This window comes from Hemicordylus capensis, chromosome 1, assembly GCF_027244095.1.
Source record: "Hemicordylus capensis ecotype Gifberg chromosome 1, rHemCap1.1.pri, whole genome shotgun sequence".
Taxonomy (NCBI): Eukaryota; Metazoa; Chordata; class Lepidosauria; order Squamata; family Cordylidae; genus Hemicordylus; species Hemicordylus capensis.
Window position 1 is genome coordinate 99858243 of NC_069657.1, and position 18183 is coordinate 99876425.

The window sequence follows — 18183 nt, forward strand, 5'->3', positions numbered from 1 at the left end:
AGAAGCTGGGATCTTAAGGGAGAGAGTGGTGCTCCCTTAACCCCTTTTAGCTGACTGTGTGTCAGCACTGCTTAAGACTCAGGAGATCCCCACAATGCACCTTGCACTCGTGAAGTGCATTGTGGGATTTCCTGGGGCTGGGATGATGCATCCCGACCTCTGCGTTGCCCATGGCAGCTGCGGACAGTCTGGGCGCACAATCAGCGCACACAGACCCGCCACCCAGATTGTCTGTGGGGAAGGTGAACTTCTGCTGCCTTCCCCACTACCTGCCCTCAAGTCCTCTCACGCGATTGTGAGAAAGGGCTCATCATGCAGAGTAATCCTCCACACATTTACTTGGAAATAGGTTTCACTGTGTTCAGTGGGGTTTACTCCTAGATAAATACACATAGGATAGCAGCCTTAGGGACATTATAATATTTATAAATATACTGGTAACTGAAAATCTTTTAGAGAGGCAAGATTTTTTTTTTTAATTAACCTTTGTAGGCAGTCAGAGCAAGGAAACCTCCACTGAACAATGTAGTATATTCTGCTGCCTTTACTATGTATGAATTTGGAATAGATTGAGGACTTTGAAAATCAGGGACAGCCTGACTTTCACAGAAATTAAGGGTGTGAATTCCCAGCACTACCAGAAACTCTCAAACTGTTCCTCATGGCAACGTATAAGATGCATCACACAACCCTTATAAACACTAACAACATTTGCTCGCTATAACTGCAGTTTTATTCACATTGTTAGGAACATAGGAAACATAGGAAACTGCCATGTACTGAGTCAGACCATTGGTCTATCTAGCTCAGTATTGTCTTCACAACTGGCAGTGGCTTCTCCAAGGTTGCATGCAGGAATCTCTCTCAGCCCTACATAGGAATAGGGAGGGAAGACGTGACCAAGAGGTTCACATAGATGAGACAGTAAATCTCTTCTGGAAAAGTTTGTATGGTTATGTGCAAAAAGACAAGTGTATCTCTTCTAAACGGCAATGGGATAAATTACGGAAATGGACGTTGGACGTAAACCCTCCCCCCATTACCTGATGTGCCTTGTAATCCCCCATCCCCAAGTTACAGTACTGTCTGCATATACTTTATAACCCCGTTGGTTTCCAAATCCTTGTGTGTAAATCTTTGTAGATATATGATGTACAAACAACCACTTTGTATATAATTGTGCTTTGGCAACGTACTGTATGCTTTGGTAGTTTGTTGGTTCAATTAAAACAAAATCTTGTCCTATTTTTTTAAAAAAAATCTTTTCCTATCTTGGAGAAGGCAGGGAGTGAATTTGGAACCTTCTGCTCTTTCTAGAGCAGCTCCATCCCCTGAGGGGAATATCTTGCAGTGCTCACACATCAAGTCTCCCATTCATATGCAACCAGGGCAGACCCTGGTTAATATGGAAGGATGTATTCCTTGTCATATCAGTTAACTATATGGGAATAAGAAACAATTGGTAAGTTTTTAAATGCCATAATTAAGTAGGATATTATTTGGAAATACTTTGTACCCTGAAATGACTGCCAAAAATAAATTCTGAACAAGAAACTAGCACTAACTGCACAATCCTATATATGTATTTGCTCAGAAGGGCTTACTCTCTGGTAAGTGAGCATAGGACTACAAGCTGAATTAAGGTTAATTTCTGTCCCAGTATAACTATATGTCATGAAATTAGTTCCTAATGATTCTGAGGAACCTATGTCCATGTAATGTGTTTAGGATCAGGGCTCAGCTTTCTTAGCATTGGCTGCAATCCAGTCAGAGTTAAGCATTTCTAAGTTCCATTGATTTTACCTGGATATAAGTATTCAAAAGTGCTGAGCTTTAGCTGCTCAGCTAAATGGCAAATAAAAATGCCATTCAACTTAAGCCACAATTCAGCCACAGTTAAGTACCTTTCGCTTCCATTTATTTCAGTGAGAGCACATTATAACTCTGCTATTTAAATTAAGAAAAACCTGTTTCCTGGAAGCAGATGTGAAATGTAGGTAGACGTGTCAAACCTCAATGGGAAAATAGGGACATGTCGACAGGGATGAGTTTGCACTAACCATTCACATTTCCACATCCATTGAAACCAACAACTTACATGAGCAAGGTCTAGGGACAAAACATAGGCATTTTTGTGCTGGATGTCACCAATGAGAAGAGAAATCATGTGGGAAATTTGGATATTACCTAATCTTCAACAATGGAAAAATCCTAGGAGTTTTGTGATTTTGAATGCCAGGTATAAAAGAAGAGATATCCTCATTAAACAATAGATAAAGCTACTTACCTCATCTTACAACTGAGCTGATGCCTTTGAAGCAGCGCTCCTTTGATCTAAACCAGGTGATAAATGTATTATGATTTAAATGGGTTATATACATCATGTTAAACTCAGTGGCAGGTTTGAACCAGAAAGGTCCTAAGGTTACAAACAGCAGTCAAGTTGAGCATTCAGATTTATTCCATCCTGTACAAAGGAGATCAGGAGTGTCTGGAGGTTTCTGCATTAAGAGAGTGAGAGAAAACTGTGCCTAGCAAAACTGACTGATCACCTTTTTGAAAAACCACCTCAAACTTCACTATTGATGAAAAGCTAAAATGTGCATGTACACATATAAAGTTAATGGAAACTATCACAGAAACATCAGCCATCAAAGTTACAGTTGCATCATGTGCCTTTCCACACAAACACACTGTAACTATGAATGGTTGGAGAGGAGGGGTGAGTGACAGTGCTGGCTGATTTTCATTATTGATTGCATTTAGAGGAGCATTCTATTTGACTAAATTATCTTACTGTGAGTTATTTTAAACTTTGTAAGTGGCTTACAAAACCAGCAGCATGTTAGATTAGCAGCATGATGGGAGGGGGAGGTCATTAGAGGTGATTAATAAACATCTTCAGTAGTATTGGAGTGGAATACTACAGTATGATAATGGAATTACTATGGGATTGTGATGGAAGTGAGCTAGTGAATGTGTGCCTTGCCATGCCATTAAATAGACCCTTACACAGTATTTTCATTTTGCTGCTGTTTGTGAAAGAGAGAGTTTTGAGCCATAAAAAAGTAAATGTCAAAGCTTCCCTTCCGCTGGTCTTTTACAGTCTTGCTTCAAAATACTAATTATAGGGGGGGAAACAGATTTAAAAGGCAATCATAAACTAATCTACTTTCAGTTCAGTTGTACTGGTCCTGCTTTTATATGGCATATTCTGGTATCTTATATCCTAGTAAATATGACTTTCCTCTTTTATCTCCTACACCTGCCACTAAAAAGAACAACTCGGAGGCATTGTCTTATTGCTGTATGAGCTGTTCCATGGTATCAGATCCAAGTACAATCATAATACATTCTCCGCACCCTACAAATAACAAGCCGGCTGCAAAAGGGTGAGAATGGGCGTCCCTGAATATGAAATAGCTTCCTGCAATGACAGTCTAGAGGCATATGGGTTCTTAAGCTAATAAAGCTGTTCAAAAGCTGTCCAGGAATAAAAGAGCAAACAGTGATAACTGATAGGCTAATGAACAATATTGTTTGCAGAGGACTATGGGAATGTGAACTTTAGTAATTCAGTTATTAAGAAAAATGAACTGCATAGCACGTAGATTTTATATGGATACATAGACTTTGTTCACATGAGCTTAAGAAAACTGTATTAGGTGCCTCCTATAAAGGAAGCTTTGATGTCTTACCATTGTGTCGCTCACCTAGAGTCGCCGTGCCCCCTAGAATTTCGGGTTTCAACCAGATTTTAAGCATCTCACCCAGATTGCTTAGCCCACCCAGATTTGCCTGGATTTCAGCTTTCATTTTTGTAAAAAAGCTAAGTTCTAGCCCTTGTCGAAGTAGAGCAAAACGTGCAGCCACCATTCTGCTCAAAAAATATTTACAAGCCAGTTTGCATAATATGCAAATTAGGCACCCGGATTTGGAAAGCCAGAATATGGCAACCCTGCACTCACCTCCTTTAAAGAACAGTGATAAATAAAAATAACAGGGTTTCCCATCTGCCCTTAGAGATCATGCAAGGTTATCCCATCATGCAAGGTTATCCAATTTTTTTTCTGGTTTTGCTTCCTCAGGTGCCAATAGCCATACTGTGGACAAAGGTACTCTGGCAAGGCAAAGCATAGACTATGAACAAACTGTTTAGGAATTAGGACATTACTCTTCTTTTTAACAGTGATCTTCTTCCTCCTTTTAACTCTTCTTCCATTGAACAGCAGTGTTATTTACTGTAAGCATAGTAATGTCTTAATGTGTATTTTCAACAAGGCTTAAAAAACATGTTGAAAATGACAATCAGTTGCTGACATCCAAACTAATGTTGCACTTGTTGAAAAGCATTCTGCGCATGCAACTTGATATGTCCTCTTGTCCTCTGCAGACATTGTCCAATGTCCTCTTCCCTCTGCAATCACCTGTGACTCCTAAAAATATTATACTTGCCAACATGTCCCGATTTTCCCATTCACCTGAATGAGAAAATAGGGACATGTTGGCAGGTATGAAATATGTCCCTGAGGGTCCCTTTCTGAGGGTTCTGCAACTCTCAGAAGCATATTTTGGGGAGGCATAATGGGCTGCAGAGGGAAAGGGAGATGAGCAAAACCCATCCATTGCACACAGGGAACACTTTTTGGCCAGCACAATATTAGTCTGGAACCTGACCAATTTCTCAAATTAACTCAAATTCTAGGAGGTTTTGCAGAATGTGAGGAGTCAAATTAAATTTACTCATGGTGATTGCTCATCATCACTCTTTTATATAAACGATCTTTCAGATATAATAGTGAATAAAAATAGCTTACGAACAAAATTAGAAATGATATAAAAACTTCTGTGCAACTAAAATGAGTTTCTGATTCTGAAAAACACAAAAAATGGTCTTTAACAGGACAGCAACATTTCAAGATTAATTCACATGATCAGCCTGCATATACATATGCTTAGGGCCATATCTTTCCAGTTCGTATTACTCACACAGGGAACAGACTGCCTGCCTGAACCATGTGGCCTTATGAAGAAATAACCATGGATAACCATGGTTTATTTTCTTTAGTCATGGTTAAGAAATGACTGCATTCACACACAATGGCAAAGCACAGGTAGACAAACCTGAGATTAATTTTTGTAACCATGAATTGCATTGCTGACATTTGTCCAACCGTAGCCCAGCAAACTCTGGTTTCAGGGCAGGGGAGCCCCTCCCTCTTCCTGGTCTGCCAAGGCCACATTCCAGTAAGCTCCATAGCTCTCGCATTGCCAGACTGTGGGCAAGGCATCAGAATGTCTGCAGGGCAGCAGCCATTGGCCACTATCATGGGGGGGTGCGGGGTGCCAAGCATGATCGCGCCTTTTTGGAATGGTCCACCCACCTTCGGAAGGGAAAGAGTATTTAAATCCCTTTAAGTTGAATTTAAGCCCTTCTCCTGACAGCAATTGCAACACTGCCCTAGTAAGAGCACTGCAGCAAAACAGTCCCACACAAGCACAATTACTGGCAATGGGGGGGGGGTGAGGGCATGGACAGGGGCACTATTACTCCTAGAAGGGATCATGATGACTTCCTAGGAAAGAATATGTGTATGAGGGAAGGCAAAGGATCCTGGGGTCTGGTCCACTGTGACTAAGGATGCTCTTGCAATGGCAGAGCTGGGCGAAGCAGTTCAGGAACACCCAAGCACACTCCTGCCCCCATGTCGGCAGCCCCATGTGTCTGGAGGGATTAGGAAACACCAGGACCAGGGATAGATCTTCACTCTCATTCAAATTTCCCAGGTTTGGTCCAGCATTGCAGCATATGCAGATCGGTCACCACAGGGAATCACAGGTGAGAGGAGCCCTGGTTATCAGAGATCTCAGGAAAGTAGGGTGGCCATTGAGGGCAACACCAAACATAGATATGTGCCGATGGATGACCAGACTGGCAGAGGGACTGCTTGGACAGCTTATTCAGGCCAGTCACAAGAACAGAGAAAGTTGTGGTGGTGGTACACGTTCCTGTGGCTTGCTTGTGACGGGCAACCCAGGCTGGGTGGCAGCTACCATCTGGCCCATATGCGTGTCACCATGGCCTTTCACTCTCATGAGACAGTGGTCAGTTCCGGAGCACCATCTATCATCACACAGTTGGAATCTCTCCAGTGACTGGAGGCAATACTGTTCCTGCTGGATGGTTCTCCTCATGAGTAATGCCAGAGACTGCATGCTTTTACCCAAGGGGAAGGGGGTGGGGCCCCCTTTCCCAACTTCATTGTGCAAAAAATAGAGTGGAGCCATTCAAGAATTCCTGGCTGGGGCTGCCTTTTAAACCCAACCCCAGGTATCGCTGCCCTGACATACGTTATCTTTGTAGCGATCTAATCAGGTTGCCTGTAGCGATGTGCGGACCGGTCGGGCAGTCCAGCGGTTCGGTTTGAGGGTTCGTGGTCGAATCGAACCACCACCACCCCGGTTCCGTCGGACCGGAACTGGTACGACAGGTCCGTGATTTTTAAAAATAAATTTTAAAGTCAAGGACAAGTACCTGTAGCCCCTTTGGGGGGGCTTGCTGAAGCCGTGGGGGGAGGGGGTCCACATGGGTTCCCTCTCCCCCCGCTGGCCTTCCTCATCACTGCCGCGGCTGCCACAGCCAGGTAACTGAAGCATTTCCAGCCCTTTCAGGCCTCCGTAAGAGGCGGCGGCCACCATTTTGGCAGCCACCATGCATGCGCAAATGCCCTCTGTGAGGCCACAGCCTCACAGAGGTCATTTGCACATGCGCAGCAGCCACCAAAATGGCGGCCACTCGCTCTTACGGAGGCCTGAAAGGGCTGAAAATGCTTCAGTTACCCAGCCGTGGCGGCAGTGATGAGGAAGGCTGGCGGGGGGAGAGGGAACCTGCACAGACCCCCCCCCACAGCTTCAGCAAGCCCCCCAAAGGGGATACCGGTACTTCTCCTTGACTTTTAAATTTTTTTTAAAATCACGGACCAGTCCGGGACCGGACCAGACCGGGGGGGGGGGGTTTGATGGGGGGCCGGACTGAACTGGCCCGGTTCCATTTACCAAACTGGGCCAGACGGTTCCATGCACACCCCTAGTTGCCTGGTTTATGGTGCCACCATGATTGCATGTGCTTGTAAACATACTTCTTTATCAATTAATTTTGGGAGATCAAAACACATAGTAGGTGCTCATGCCATATCTCAAACTGCTTTTAAAACTCTCCTCAGTTTCCAGAGTGGTTTTCCATGCAGAATGGGAGGCTGCTGTTAAAAACAAAAGCAAAACTCCAAAGTTCCTTGGGGATATGGAATTAGTTGTGCAGTTGTTGGTTTAGATGCCATGGTTCTTGAGTGACTGTCATAAGATGAAAGTTGACAATGTGGCTGTTCTGTTGTGCAGACAACACTGGCTAATGAAGCCAAGTCCAGTTTTGCCTGCACATGAGAACTGCTGGGATTGTGCTAGATTCCAGTGGAGCCTTGGTAGCAAACCCATCTCTGGAGCCACCCTCTAAAACAGGGTTAAGAAAGCAAGCACTCTCTTAAGCCCATTCTTCTGAATATCTGCCAGCCCCGGCTGCTTGCAGATGGGGCTGGCAGACTGCAGGGCTCCCAGTTAGCTTTGAGGAGGGGGACCCCCATAATGCACCACACATCCCATAATGGGAGTTCCGGGGGGCAATGCAGGGTGACACATCCGAACATCCCAACCCTCCAAGCTACAGACAGTAGCTGGCAATCATCTGGGTGGGCAATCCGCCCAACCAACAAACATGGATTGATCATCTGCGGGGAGGTAAGCTTTTTAAGGCTTCCTCCTCACTGACCCCGTAGCCCTTTCTCATTGATTGTGAGAAAGGTTCAATGGATATTTCTCTTTTCAAATGTCCAAGATGTTTAGATTTTGTTTTTTCACTCTTGCTGGCTCTGCATAAGGACAATTGGTTGGTGGGCACAAGGAGGAAATATTTATTTGCTCTTAACACTGAGCTTTAAACAGTGAGGCTCTTCTCATGATTAGTGAGAAGAGCCTGGGGAGGGTACTTTGCAGGGAGAGCAGGCTTAGCCTGCTCTCCCCGCACACAAGCAGCAGTCTGCTCTGGGAGGCCGAAGTGGCCGCCCACATGACTGCCGGCTCCATTATGGAGCCGGTGGGGGCTGGGAGAATCGGGGACCGCGCGGCCGCCAGAAGCTCCAGCATGCCCTGTGCGAGTGCGCAGGGCATGCTGGAGAGACCCCCGAGCCGGGAGGCTGCTTTTACTCGTGAGTTGCCGCGGCGTGGAGCAATGCTGTGGCAACACACAATCGGGAAGCCCGGGTTAGCGGAGCACTAACCTGGGCTTAGGGAGGGCTACTTAAGTGGATGACCCACTTAAGAACCACCGGGCTCACAGCCGAGCCCAGTGGTTCTCACGATTTTCTACCATCATGTGAATAGTGTGTGTGTGTGTGTGTGTGTGTGTGTGTGTGTGTGTTCTGAGAGAAAAATGAGACCGAAAGCACAGGTGTTTGGGAAAGAAACTGAAGCCCAAACACAAATGAAATTACTGAGGTTGTTCACATGCGCAGCCAAGAGAGGGGTAAGGCAGCCAAGCCCACTCTTGCCTGTGTGTGTGAAGCTGTGGCAGCTAAGCGGCTGCCGGCAGCTCCAAGGCGGCAAACCCACCTGCGCAGCCACCCTCTTAAATAAGGTTACGGGAGTGCTCACTCCCTTAACCCCCTTTCCCTGCTCATGTGTAGCACTGGCCTCTTTTTAGCTGGCATTGCTGGGATACCCATAATGCACCACAATTGCATGGTGCATTATGGCAGTTCTGAGGGCCAGAAGGACGCATTCCATCACCCGACCCTCCACACTGCCAGGAGCTGCCAGCAATAGTCTGGAGCAACGAGGAACCATTGGCAGAAAATGTAAGTTTGAGCAGCCTTCCCCGCCTCCCTCCACCAAGCCCTTCTCACTGATCGTGAGAAAGGGTTCGCTATCTTTTCCTATTGGGATTCTGCTTCTGCCCATTCAGAGCTATAACATTACATCTTATAATGTTGTATTGCTTTGGTTGATTCCTATCCAAGCTTTACGGACCTGGTAGATGAATATAATATAGTTCAATCACATTTTAGTCAAAGTCTATTATAGGGAAATATGGTAAATAAAGTGCAGGTCTGAGAAATGAGGAGGAAGCTGGAAAAGATTATATATTATTGTAATATGTAACTATTTGTTGCTGCCAACCATGGTCAACACTTTAATCTTTTGCAGCAAAAGGAACATTACAATCACTGTGTGGTGCATGGCTTTAAACTAGTTAACTAAGTATTCTTTTTTTGTGTATCCAGAAGAGTATGTAAAAGATGAAACACAAACTGATGTTCTTCCACTATCACAGGCTTCTGTGTCTTGCTTACAACAACTTTATTCCAAGCCTAAGGGAATTCATATGGTTTCCCAATTATTTAATGTAATTATGACTGGGCTTGTAAAATTCAATGTCCACTTCTTTGTCCCGCTTTCCAAACAGAAAGATGCTTTCAGCCAGCAATGGAAGAGCTCAGTGTTAAGAGTGAATACATATTTCATTTTTATGCCCACCATAAATCTTTCATCTTCATGCCCATTGGCTGCATGGTGATGGGCCAGGTAAGCCCTTTTCCCTAAAGAGAACCATATTTGCTATTCATTAATGGAAAACATATCCACCATGAGCCAGCTGAAAGATCAAGAATACAGGTGCTATTACTATACTGGTGGAGCTCAGGATTTCTATAGGTGTTAATGTAATTTCCCCTTTTTACTGTATGGAAGATATATATTTCATCTTGCAAGTGACAAATTTGCTCCTGTGATATTTTGTGCTTTACTTGAAAGACTAGAGGCTCACTGACATGATCAGGAATAGGGTAGGAAAAACCTCCTGGAAGTTGTGCACGTTCCCAATATTGGATCGTCTATCAGTTAAAAATAAGGTCAGAGGACTCCCTCCTACCCAGCAGCTGTAACCAGATCTTGAACATGGTAGGACAAAAACGCTTTCAACCCAACTACTGCTTAGCACACAATCACAGACGGCACCTCTAATCTCGTTTTTAACTGACAGACAATCCAATATTGGGAACGTGCACAGCACTAGAACAAAGGTAGGTGGCTCTTATTTCTTATGTTTAAATATTGTGGGACTTGCTTCAAAGGAGGAGTGAAGCAAATGGGCCCTTAAATACAAGAGGGGGAGAATGAGTTGACCATAACCCACAGGAAATAGTCAATAGGGGTAAAAATTGAACAGTAACATAAATAAGAGACTTTCCTGAGAGTGAAGTGGGAAGGGGAATGTGGATCTTCATGGGCCTTCTAGCTCTACCTCTATAACTCCGTTGTGCCCATTCATTGTGAGCACAGCAGCACTAACCTAGGCAGTTTATTTTTATTTTTTAGAAAGGAAATCCTGCTGGGCTTTTCAGCTGTGATTAATAGCAGATCTCTAGACAGGCCCGCTCGGCTATTTGACAGCTTTCCCTTGGAAAAGCTGAGAAGTAATTGGCCATCTCACTTTGTGATGTTTGGATTTAGATTCAGCAATAATCTCTCCTTCACACATGCTCATTGCCCCTGCTTTCTCCCCCTTCCCTCTCTCTCATCTCCTCTGAATGCCTTCGCAGTTGAAAACCATCAAGAAGGTTTTCTGTCATGATGCCATTACATGGGATACATATAATAGCAGGGCTTGGACTACAATTTCACCACCACTATTCAACTTCTGCTTTACATCCAAATTTTGCAGTATGCATTAATAAAGCATCCTTTTCGGCAATGCCTTTCTTATAGAAAATAAGGCACACTTTCATTAATTCTTTCAGTTTTGGATTACCCCTTTGCTTTCATGCATAACAGTCACTAAAAGGATTGCCAGCAGGAACCTATGCATGTTTATGCAGAAACACTTTGTTCAGTGAGTTACTTCCAAAGGAGCATACATAGAGCTATTCTCCTAATGTACTTAGGTTTTCAGACCTGGCCTTGGACAATTTTGTACAAATACATGATTCATTTCCGATCTTGAAGATTTTGAAAAGATTAACACTTCCCTATGACTCACACAGCACACCAAACAATAAAAACGGAGCCTTGTTTGAAGCTTTGTTTGACACACATGAAGGGCCTATTAATAATATCTTTTAAAAATGCAACTCCTCAACAATGTTATTCCTATTATTAGCTACAAAGAATTGGTCTTTCCATTCCCATCCTTTTGAAAGGAAATCAGTGACTAATTCTAAGGTTGCTGTTCCACTGAAGCACTCACTAAAAATAAAGAGAACACTGTATGTACACTATATAGGGTGAGGACCTGGCTCATAACTAAGATGACATCGGCAAAATGGGGGCAGGAGAACAATTGACTCCTTTACAACATAAAGCTAGATCAGGCCTGCACTACTTGTGGCCAACCAAGCCCAAGGCTAGAGCCCATTGGGGGCTATATAAATGTCCTAATTTTGCTGCCAGGAGGCAGGAGGGGGAAAGAGATGAGGAGAGCACACAAAGGCATCCAATATTCCTCTGTGGGGAATATTGGAAGGGGAAAGTTTGTATTGGTGCCAACAGCAGCTTCCTTCCCAGGCAAATAGCAGTTTCAGGGGGCATTCCTTAGAACTGCAGCATGAGAGGATGGGTGAAACTGCGTCTCACTATGCCACAATCTCGATTCAGATTGGAGCAGATGTGACTGCTGTCTAACAAATATAATGTGTGAAGCATTGCAAAATATTCCTATTTAAGAGAAACACAAGACGTTGGAGCTAGGACCCTGGCAGCATCAACTCTCAGCTGCAATGTCTCATAGTGACCACTGGGAGGTTTTAGGGTCATGGATAAAAGTGCTAGACTCCTCCCCATACTAGACTCCTTCCTGTATTAGTGCTAGACTCCTTCCAGTGCTAGACTCCTTCCAGTATTAGTCTCCATTTTGTCTCTCCAGAGATGGCTTTTTGTTTTTGTCTCTCTCTTCAGTCAGGAGCTACAGCTGAAATAAGCTGCAGGCTTTTTCACATTTGTTTGTAACCTTTTCGTTAAATAAATCCTTGTAGTTCTTCAGTACTAAAGAACTGTCTAAAGACCTCTCGCTTTGCAGCTTTCTCACCAAACTGGCTTTGCTCTGCTATTTGGGGACTGAACTGCCATTCTTCCCCTACACAAGAGCCCCATAACAGAAATGCAATTCTGAAGTAAGGCCTCTGGGGTGGGTGTTGCAGAAGGGGAATAGGTATGCATTTATTGCACTACAAACTAGGACTAGGAATAACAGCAAATGCAGCATGTATTTGTAAATACAGCATCTACTAAGGAAAAAATAGAACATGTGAAATTATATATTTTACTGGGCCAATTAATTGTGCTACGGACCCTTTGAACCAAGAAGTTCATTCTCGGCAGGTGGGTGGTCATATGAACCTGCTTTATACCAAATTGGACCATTGGACAATATAGCTCAGTATTGTTTATACTATGACTCTGCAGGTTTCAGAGAGGGAGAGGGGGGAGAGAGAGAGAGAGAGAGAGAGAGAGAGAGCGAGCTTCCCTAAGTACTTTCCAGTTAGCCACTCAACAGTGACAAAATGCTTCCGTTCAGGCAAATCGCATTAAAAATGTAAATAGCAGAGCACCCAGCAGGGGAAGCAGTCTCACAAAAACTAACAACCCCAAAAAAGAGCAACTTCTTTACTCTAGATATATGACGTCATAGCACTATATCGCAGCAATTAAATTTGAAACAAGGCATTGGAAATCTGAATGGCACCCTGCTGTTAGCGTAGGGACTGTGGTGTCACAGCACAGGAAGTGTGGAAGCACACTTCAGAGATTCGTTGTGACCCTGTTGCAGGGTGTAATTTGGAAAGTGCTCTGGAGATGCCAAGAACAGAAACTGAGACTTTCTACATGCAAAACTTGCACTCTACCAGTTCTTTGGCAAAGTGTCAGACACGATAAAATGAGAGCTCAATTTATACTTTGTTTTGGCATTTTGCAGGAATCATCACAAAGTGACCAACAGTGGTGCTCACTCCAAGGAAACCTCCATCATCAAATCTACACAGGGCACTGAGCAGCCACCACATGGCATCAGCCATGGCCGCCGTATACAGTAATGAAAAGATCCACGGCCCATTTATTCCTTCTCTCCAAATAACCCAGCCTCTCCAAGCTGTTGCCTGTTTTCAAGCTTTTGTCCTGTGTTCAATGAATTTTGCAAGCAGTCTGTAATAGTGTTTCTCATGACAGATGAAGGTTTCTTAAGTGACTTTACCCAATTTCTTTGAATTGTTTTATAAGCCATCTGTTTTTAAATTGGGCCTATTTTTCTTTCTCAGTGAGAAGAGAGCCCTATAAGCCTTTGTTTTTATGCAAATAATGAGTTCAGCAGCCTCTTGGTATTTGCATCTAGGAGCTTGCTTTATCTATTTTTGTTTAAACGCTGTATGAAAAGTTTGGCTTATTTCATCCCACCAGGCTTGAACACCCTGCTGTCAGAAATAGCTGGGGAAGCCGGAAATACTTCTCCACACAAAGTCTGCAGAAATGTGAAGTTTTGTTCTTTCTATTTAACATTGAACTTTAGTGCAGCTCATAAAAAGCCAGGACTGATAAGCAGAAGCTGAGGCCAGCCAGGTGTAATGTTTGCAGGTGTGTCGCACAACTTTCCCCATGTCACTGTTGTAAGGTGGAAGAGCAAGGTCTTTGACACATATATTACTGCTCAGGTACAGAGAGACAAGCCATCTGAAATATGCTAAAATAGTCACTGGTACATCTATAGTGAATGGACACTAGTGCCCACTCTGACTCATTCTTATTATCAAATCTAAGGCAGCAATCCTAAGGACACGGACAAGGGAGTAAGCCCCACAACTCAACAGAGGTGTATAAACTGTTACAGCTTGGGCCTCCAGAGATATCCCAGTCTGCTTTTGTGAATGTTAGGTGTTCATTTTTTTTTTTAAAGGAGGGGCACACAGTAGCACACTTCCTGAGCACACAAATGCATGGTTGCAACTCTGCAACACAGGTGGGCTTCATTCTCAGTAAGCCTACATAGAACTGAGCTGTGCGTAGCTGTAGCAGAGGCCCTCACAAACATTCCAGGACGCTTTTACAGGAGCATACATGGAATAGGAATTAGTGTCATAGTTCTTTGGATCAATCCTATCTTATTGAAATTATACATTCACTTTAAACAGGGTAAACAAATTGTATTTTAGGTTTTTGCTTTTTACACTAGCTCAGGCTTCCCCAACCTGCGGCGCTCCAGATGTTGCTGAATTACAATTCCCATCACCCCCAGCTACAACTTATTGTAGCTGGGATGATGGGAATTGTAGTTCAGCAACATCTGGAGGGCCGCAGGTTGGGGAAGCCTGCACTAGCTTATAATTCCAGTTACCCCCTTCACCACAGAATTTCTGGCTATGGCCAGAGCAAATCCATTGTACAAATGATTAGACCATCTTAGAAAGCTGGAAGTTTCCACTGTTGTTACTTGAGAGGAGAAAAGCATTGAACTTCATCCCACTGCACCATTAAGGACTTCTGAGATGAACAACATATCCCAAAATGTATATGTTTCTCTAAGAGCAAAACCAAAACAGAGACCAATAAAGTGAAGGGACAGGGAACACAAATATTTTCATCTCTGCTTCCCATACCTCAAAAACAGCTGATTATCTGAGATATGACACCACTTTGCCCCAAGTGAGAAGAAATCTATTGTCAACATGGCCCAAAGGAACATTATTGTCAGGGGCACCCTTTCAGATTTCAGCTGAGTAGCACAGGGAGCAAAGATTCAAATCCTGAAATGCCCAACCTTAGATATATTCTACATTACACTTTCAAACATGTATATTTTAAGAGCATTCATTCATTTACTTCCTTTATTTATTGGTTAACTTTCCACCAGGTGCTCAAAAGTGTGCCATCAAGTCCATTTTGACTCCTGGCACCCACAAAGCCCTGTGTTTGTCTTTGGTAGAATGCAGGAGGGGTTTACCGTTGCCTCCTCCCACGCAGTATGAGATGATGCCTTTCAGCATCTTCCTATATCGCTGATATAGGTACCAGCAGGGATTTGAACCAGCAACCTCATGCTTGCTAGGCAAGTCATTTCCCACTGCACCATTAGGTGCTCAAGGTGGCATATAATATAATTTACTGTGACTAGTTTCTTTTTTTAAAATCTTATAGTAACTATAGTAATTATGGTTATACAGCTCAAATGGACACCTTTTTCTAAGCAGAGGGATGTGTGGTTTTGGCATACACACCTAATACATGGATATCTAAGGCCTTTTCAGATGTTCATAATGAATATGCAGTGGGGAGAATGGGCTTTGTTTCATGCCCCTGTAAAATGCCAAAGTTTCAAATTGCATTTTGCCTCTTTTAACCAACCCTCAGTCTTACTTTGCATCTGCACAAGACTTTTAGGTGTTGTTTTGCTTCTTTAAACTCCTTCACAAGTTTGGATGCTGCAATCACCACCATGCTTCTCTCTGGCTAGTTAAATACATAAACAGCTTTTTGGACACTTGAGTAACTAGACCCGCATTCTTTATCGTTGCAGCTGGAGTTGTTGCCCTCCCTTCCCTTTCTCTTGCTCACTTTCTTCCCCATCCATTCTTGACATCCCCTGTTACACCCTTTCCTCCCACACAGCTGCTAGGCTTTTGTCCATTTCTTCTTAGAAGCTAATGACTTTCATATGCCCTGCCTTTCTTTTCTTTCTGTAGGCACTTTACTCCTGTGCTAACTCTTTATACCTAGACCAAGGACAGCCTACAGGTCAGATCTAGCAATTTTATTAGGCCATAGTACAAAAAATGATCCTGCCAAAATGAATCACTTCACTTTAAAGTCCCAGTAACATCACTGGGAAAGATTTAAATATGGGCTTAGCGCTCCCATTGAATTCTATGAGACTTTAAAGCACTAACTGACCATGTCCTTAGCTCATCATTTCATTCATAAGGAAAAGAAAATTGTTTTCAAAAGCCCTAAGAGGTGGAGACAATCCACATGATAATACTATGGCCACCTTTGGACATCACAGGAAATCTGAGGCAAACTCGCCTCAGGATGGCCCTCCATCACATCCGAATTATTGGAACCGCGGTTCTCGGATCCAACTGTGGTTCTGATTCCTCCCCCAAACCTCTGGAGGAACCCTTGGTTTGAAGTAAGGTACACTTACCAAACCGGGGGTTCGGAGGCTCCAATGTGCCATCCAGTTTGTGCAAGCTGCACAAATGGGAGTTAAGGTAGGAAGCTCCTCCCTCTCTGCAACGCAATTGGCTGCTGTGGCTTTCCTTCCTGGAGGAAGCCCGTGCAGCCATTTCCACCCCTTTTCAATCTCCCAGACTACAGATTCTTATCATCTGGGAGCACACCAGGGGACTGGAAGCAAACTGAGGGTCCATTGAACCCACAGTTAAATGTTACATTCATAGGCGCCCATATCTCTCTTTGTTATACCTTAATTACGTCTGTGCTCCGTAACTGTGCAGGTTTTATTATAGAGCTTAATGGCATGTGACAAAGTCAGGGTGTACATAGCCTTCTGCTGCGCCCACTCAACAATCGTCTTGAGGAGAGTGGCCTCCAAGAATATGTAAGTTGGTCATCCCTTCTCTAGGCCAAAAGGCCATGTGGCTGGCTTCATGTTTCTATGAGTGCAGCATTAGCACACCATTGTGGTGTTTGCCCAAGGTCACAGATATCTAATATAGTCACATTGCAAATCAAAGCTAGACAACCTGGGTGGCTTAAAAACAAGCAACATCTAAAAAGAACTGGATTGAACTGAGGGTCTATCTAGTTCAGTGTCCTGTTTCCAACAGTGACACTGCTGGAAATAGGATGCTAGATTAGGTGAACCAGAATGAGACAGCAGCCACTTGAAATATTGCACATAGAACAAGGAAAGCCCTGAGGTACAAAGATAAAAGGAGCTATCTTTCCTCAAGTTAGTGCTTTGGTTGCAGGCATTTCACTGAAATTGCAGTGCATTTTGTATCTTGAAATGTGAGAAATAACACATGCGTTACTATTGTCTTTGATTTATTGAATGTGATTGTGTATCAAGGTACCAATTAAATATTGTTTGTGATAATTAGCTAGGAAAAACACAACTATGAGCCAATACTATTTTGAGCCTTTTTAAAGCTTTTAGGATAATATTAGTAACAGTAGTAGTAATACATAACCCAGTTGGGTATTTTACAGTCCGATCAATTTCAACTGGAGAGTTAAGCATTTAAATAAATCTCTCCATTGAAACCAAGTATTTAACTGCCGTGCTAGTGCTGACTTGGAGGTACACCACTGTATACCTCCTCTGCAAGAATACTCACAGGAGAACCTTTTCAGACTGAGGATGCGGAGTAGGATTCTCAGCAATGTTTAAAGGCTCAGTTTTGATATATTAAAGCTAGATTTTTTTTTTTAAAGGCCATTTTTACCGTTATTTTTGTGTACCTCATAGTAACTATAGCAATATCAGCACAAATTAAACAGCAACAACAAAGGGATTTCTGCCTTCATTGTGCAAACAATGTATCTAGACCTATTTATTTATTTATTTATTTATTTATTTGATTGATTGATTGATTGATTGATTGATCCAAAATGTCTCAGGGCGGTTTACAATTAAAACAAACCACTAAAATAATAAAGAGCTATAAACAAATTAAAAACAATATAACAACAATTAACAATTTAAAAACATTTTAAAACAACAATTAAACAATTACAGTGATTAAAAGCTCCAAAATCGGGTTAGAATATGAAAACAGATTTTAAAACCCTGGAAATTCAGGCCAAACAAATACATTTTAAGGGCTCTCCTGAAGGCTAATAGAGAATTCAAATTGCAGATTTCCACAGGGAGCGCATTCCACAGCCCCAGAGCAGCTATAGAGAAGGCCCGCCTCCAAGTCGCCACCAGACGAGCTGGTGGCAACGGGAGACGAACTTCCTCAGATGACCTTAATGTGCGGTGGGGATCACACAGAATAAGGTGCTCTCTAAGGTAACTCGGGCCTAAGCCGTTCAGAGCTTTAAAGGACTTTGTATTTTGCCCGGAAACATATCATCAGCCAGTGCAATTGTTTCAGAATAGGCATAATATGATCTCTCCGGGTT

The 18183-nt window shown here is 43.2% G+C and overlaps 1 long non-coding RNA gene across 1 annotated transcript; it reads right to left on the bottom strand.

The window, feature by feature from the left end:
- Window positions 1-710: 710 nt before the first annotated feature.
- LOC128347521 (uncharacterized) lies at window positions 711-15615 on the bottom strand. The gene is made up of 3 exons (XR_008317584.1): window positions 15448-15615; window positions 2288-2334; window positions 711-870 (listed from the first exon to the last, which is right to left on the bottom strand). It is a non-coding gene; the product is annotated as an uncharacterized LOC128347521 (long non-coding RNA).
- Window positions 15616-18183: the final 2568 nt, after the last annotated feature.